The sequence below is a fragment of the Quercus lobata genome, chromosome 2 (genome assembly GCF_001633185.2).
Source record: "Quercus lobata isolate SW786 chromosome 2, ValleyOak3.0 Primary Assembly, whole genome shotgun sequence".
Lineage (NCBI taxonomy): Eukaryota > Viridiplantae > Streptophyta > Magnoliopsida > Fagales > Fagaceae > Quercus > Quercus lobata.
In genome coordinates, this window is record NC_044905.1 from 89,755,109 (window position 1) to 89,761,108 (window position 6,000).

Below are 6,000 nucleotides of genomic sequence, written 5' to 3' on the forward strand. Positions count from 1 at the left end.
AAAAAAAAAAAAAAAAAGGCTAGCCAAACACATGTTTGGATTTATTTTTTGACTGTAGTTTATTATTTTATTTATTTATGTACACTTTTTTAAAACTTTATTTTTCTTCAAATAAAACTATAATTTTATCTATTTTCAATAGGTCAATAAAAAATTAATATAAATATGCATTTTTTTAATAATAAAAGCGGTAGTAATCCAAATACACTAAAGTTGATTTTTGCCTTAATTTAATCAAGATGCTCCAAAATGTATTTATCACAAAAATCACTCGCAACTATTAGAAAAATGATACTATTAATGAATATCTTAAAGGCACATGTTAAAAATTAATAAATACTTAATTATGAGCCGTAATGCATATTTATAAATAGGAAAAAAAAACTTGTTAATGATTGATTGGCTAGTACACACGAATTTACTGTAGTTATGTGTGGTTTTTTTAGATATTTGTGTACAATTTCACTTTATTTAAAAAGAAATGTATAAAAATATTATTTAATATAGGCCATCCATTAACAAAAACCTTAGAAAAAAAAATTGAATTAATAAAAAACATAAAGTGCCCTAATTATTTTTTCTAAGGCTTACATAAAAACGAAATTGTAATTTCCAACAAAAATTATTTTTGGCTCATCTTGTGGCGTGTGTAATGGAGGATCTTAGTTGTATAATACATTCATGCACTCATTGTTTGACATCATACTTGTTAGTTGTTAGTACTTTGTGTCCTCGTGGAAGGAACAAAATGATGTTTATGTTTCACCGTCCCACCATTGCACGATGTTAAACCCAACCAAGTTGCACTTTTACGACAACCCCACATACTTCATTTATGATTGTCTAGTATTAATTCCAAATGAAAAATGTTGAGCCATTCATAGCCCTTGGATCTTTCTATTAAAAATTCGTGGAATGAGATAGTGGTTGATGACTTTATGTGGACTAAAAACTTTAAAGTTGGGTGAGGAGGAGATTATGGATTTCTATAGGCCTTCCATTCCATATCCATAGAGAGCTATCGACTTAATTGAATTGAGCCTTGATATGGAAACTTTTTTTTTTTTTTTTTGAGAAAGTTGATATGGAAACTTACTAAACGATAACTTTTAAATTCAGAGAAATCCTGGAATTAAAAATGGACAATCTTAAACCAAATCCTATTTTATGAAAACAAATAAGGATTAAAAAGAAAGCAAGAATAAAAATGATAAGTGCAGAGACTCAATGAAAACTGTTCTAACAAGTAGAGCTATGTTTTGGGAATATGGAAATTTTCAGTACATTAATTTTAAAAAGTAAAAGTGGTATGTATGCTTTTATCGGTGTGATAACATAGTCTTTTTTTTAGAGAATTTCAACTTATGGCATCCGCTCCTGATAATAGTTCTTTATCATTAGACCAAGATACCAATTAATTTTTGGTATAGGTAGGAATTGAACTCCAGATCTCTTATACACCATCAAAGACTTTACCAGTTGAGTTAACTGGAACCCATAATATAGTCTTGATTATAATTGCCTAGGAAAGTTTCATAACAAACGACAATGAAGAATGGGAAGCATTTTTTTTCATGGTTGTTTCTTATTGGACTTCCCTATAATTGGAGCAAAAAAATTCTTGCTAAAGTGCCGTGGTTGATGCGGCACCCGAGTTAATTTCACAGCATCAGATGCCTAGCTTTTGGCCACAACATCATGGAAATGCCCATCAGAATCTGAATCTTTCTGTTTCACTCGCTTGTGTGTTCTTCACGACTTAATTGAATTGAGCCTTGATTTATCAGTGCCGTAACTTACGGGCCATAATAATACAGACTCTTTTGCTAATCAGCTAGAGCCGTAAGAATAAAATCTTTTTGGAAAAAAAAAAAACATGTCAAGAGAAGAGAATGATGCTATTTTTCATCTTTAATTTTAGAAAGAGAAAGTTAAGGCTGCTCATTGAGGGAGTGCCAGATATTTTTCTAATTTGTCTAGGCAAGGGCCCAAAGAAAAAAAATTCATGCAGAAGACAAGATTTAAAAAAGAAGAAGAAGGTAGTACAAACTCCTATCTATAGCGTATCATAGTAATCCACATCTATTGAAGAACAAATAGTAAGCAAGTCAACAAGCCACAACGTGGAGGTTCTTATTTAAAAGGGTTCAGTCATAGCTCGATTTTAAGGCGTTAATCCCAACCCAAATCATATGAGTACTCATTAATCATTGATCCCTAATCCTTGGTATTAGTTACTAAGTTCATTAATTTTTTGAAGGTAAATAGTGGGAGGGAGGGGGGCGTGGGGCGGTTTGAACCATACATATACATGGAATACTGTAGTATTTACCAAACCTTAACATGACTAAGGTTAATGCTAATTTCATAGTTATGTTACTAACTTGCAAGTAATCATTGTGTATTTCTGGAGTATGGTGACATTGTACTCACTCTTCTTACGATTATAATGGGTTTCATTAATTAAATTTATGGTATGGTTTACTACAAATATGAAATGAGGAAACATGGGAGCATCTAATAATTTTTCCTAATTTACTAAATGTATGTTTGGATATAAGTTAATAATAATAATAATAATAATAATAAACAAATTACCAGCTTATTTTTATTTTTAGTATTTAAAACCTTTTTTATATTTTTAATCAAACTATATTTTAACTTAAGCAAAGGAGAAAATAGCATATATGTGCCAAACAGCGACCGAAAGGATGGTCAATTTTGGATCAGGGTATATATATAATTTTTCAACGGAAATTTGACTAGTTGTGGCCGCCCTTGTTGTCTTCTTCCAAGTTCCAACCACTATGCCATATATTTTATATTGTAACCCAAATAGCTAGCTTTTCTCTCCAATGCGGTGTGGGAAAGAATTATTTATAATGCTATAAATATAAGATGATTTCATTATTGGTTATTTTTAATGTAATTTTAATCTTAACTTTACTCTAATCTCACTCATAGAAAATGCTAACAGATTTAACGAATTTTTTTTTTTATAGAGATGTGCTTAAAAACAGGGCCAGCTGAATGGTGGAGCAAAAGATGCGGTCGCTTAAGGCTTCAAGTAAAAAAAAGGCTCCCAAATTTTAAAAAATAGGGTTATTTATAATTAATAAATAAAATAATATTTTTTTTACCGGATAAAAAAACAAATAAAAAAATGCAACGTTCATAATATTTTTCACAATACTTTTACAACTAATGCTAAGTAATAGGTTGTTACAGCTTGTTATTGATGGCAAAAAAAATAATTATAGTGATATTTTCAAATAGAAAACAAAAAGTAACTTAAAACATAGGATTTGTTGTAAAAAATATTGTGAATGTTGCACTTCTAAAAAAAATAAGAATAATAATAAGAGATTAATTAGCAAATTTTGACTAATTTTCATCTAAGTTTACCACTAACATCACTCTTTTACTTACTAACTTACCACTATTAATCTACCACATCAATTAGTATGAAAAATTTAGTCAAATTTTTTCTATCTATAAATTTTCTAAAATAAGAAAAAATTCATCGTAGTTCATGTTAATTAGTAATAATTTTGCAACTAAAACAAGATAATCAATTTTCGCTTTAGGTCCCAAAATGCATCAAGCCGCTCCTGCTTAAAAATGACATGGAAAATAAGCTGATATGGTTACAAATGGTAGAATTGGTAGTAGCTTTCCAGCCTTTTCTTAAATTTCTCCATATTTTAGGATAAAACCTACTTTTCCTCTTTTAGCTAATTACTCTTTCTTTTCACTCACATCATATTCTTTATTTTAAATTCTATTTTATTTAAATATTATTTATTTTTATCATTCTTCTCACTTTCAAAACACCTACTTCACTTCATTATAGTTATCAAGACACAAAAACAATAAATAAATGGTTTAAGGAATGAATGGTTTTTTCTAAAAATAGAAAGCCATTATTCATAAAACCTATCATAGGAGCGAATTGGGTAAGTTGATGCCGAAGGGTTTTTTTGGGTGTCTTTTGGTTTTGGTGAGTAGTTACCCATATTCAACCCTTATCCTATTTTTTTTTTAACTTATATACAAATGCTTCTGTCCAAGTCAATGGCTTAGGTTGTACAAATAGTTACACTAACAAATAAATTGGCCTATCTCTCTCCCTCATCTTTTCTTTATGAGTCACTGATTGCTTCCATCCACCAGTAGTGCCACTAGCCACAACTAGCACCCACCCTTTGCCAAGAATTACCCATCTATCAATCAAAAAAAAAGAAAAAGGTGCTCACTCAAAAATACATTACCAAATCAAAAGCAACTGCACAAACCAACAACAAAAAGCTGTCATGGCACAACAAATTTATCAATATTTTTCACAATTGCAAGATAGGTTGTAATTAGTCTAAAATAAAAGTAATATTAGAAGTGATATTGTACTAATAACAATTTGAATCCCTAAACCAAAATTTTTATCTGAACACCCATATTCCAAATCCTATAAAACAAACATTCCCCAATTCAGAAGTGAATATTTGAAGACTTTGGCATGGGATAGTGGGAAATCTTACTATTCAAGCCCATGATAGAATGAGAGAATTAAAAGTGATTATGGTGAACATAAAAATAATGCTAAAAATGCATCAAAAAATAACGGACTAAATTGACACAGTTAAAGACATGATGAAATCAACAAAAACCAAAAGTAATTTTTTTACAAATGGAAAATGAAAATATAACATTGAAGTAAGTGACTAAAGAAAAATCACTCATTCAATCCAAAATAAGACTAAATAAATAAACTTGTATTAACACTTTCTTGTATTTATAAAGAAAATATTCAAAGTTTAAATCTTTCTCCCGAACTATTAAATTACAAAAAAATACTTTTTGCTCAACAATATTGGACTTTGACAAGACCTGAAGACTAATGGGCTCACATTATAGATTACGTGATAGACCCTCTCAAGTTAACCCACAAACAAAAATTCATGCAAAGGAGCACCGGGCCTTCGTCTTACTGTTGTTGATGCTTATTCAGTGTGGCTCTATTAATAAAAGCAAAGGAGAAAATATTGTATAATACGAAACAAACAAATATTGAGGACTCGGTGTGTCCACTGGTTCATACGAAACAAACTAGTATTGAGAAAATATTGTATAATACGAAGCAAACAAATGCGACAGAAGGAGAGTAAATTTAATTTACCGGTTCATATTGTTTCATTTCGGGCCGGTCTTGTCTGTACATTGCTCCAACTAAAAAGCCCAAGGGTATTTAAGGGCTAGACAAGGGGTGTCCATTGGTTGAGTTTTTGTCTAATCCGCACCAGACCCGATTAGATGGGGTGGGGAACAACCAAATTCTTAGGGTCCGCTTGGTTGAAGGGGTAAAAAAGTGAAAGGATAGAAAATGGTGAGACGATGGAAAAATGGGAGGATAGAAAATATTTTAATTTCTCTCATTTTCATTTGGTTAGAAGTGAAAAAGTGGAGGAATGAAAAAAGTGAATTTGTATAAATTTACTCATATACCCTTGTTAAAAAATGATCATCAATTAAAACAAAAAAATTGACAAACAACCAAAAAAAAAAACATCAACCAATCACTAAAAAAAAAAAAAAAAAAAAAAAAAAAAAAAAAAACAAACAAACAACAAACAAACAAACTTAGCCTAGGGAAAAAAAAAAGGCACATTCAAGAAAGAAAAAAGAAAAAAAAAAAAAAAAAAAAAAAAGGCAATGTGCCCACCCACTGCCCAGGAAATCAAAAAATGAAGAAAAAAGAAAGAAAGAAAGAGGCAACATGCCCAGCACCAAAAAATAATAATAATAATAATAATAAGGAAAAAAAAAAGGAACTGGACATGGACATTTTTGTCTATTAAGCAGCCTCATTTTCTCCTTTCAGTTTTCTCTCCAAAACTTTTTGGTGGGCCCTGGTAGAAAACACCTAGGCCCATCATTTATTTTCCTTTCTCTTCACCTAACCAAACACACTCAAAAAAGTTTTTCTTCTCATTTTCTTTCCAAAGT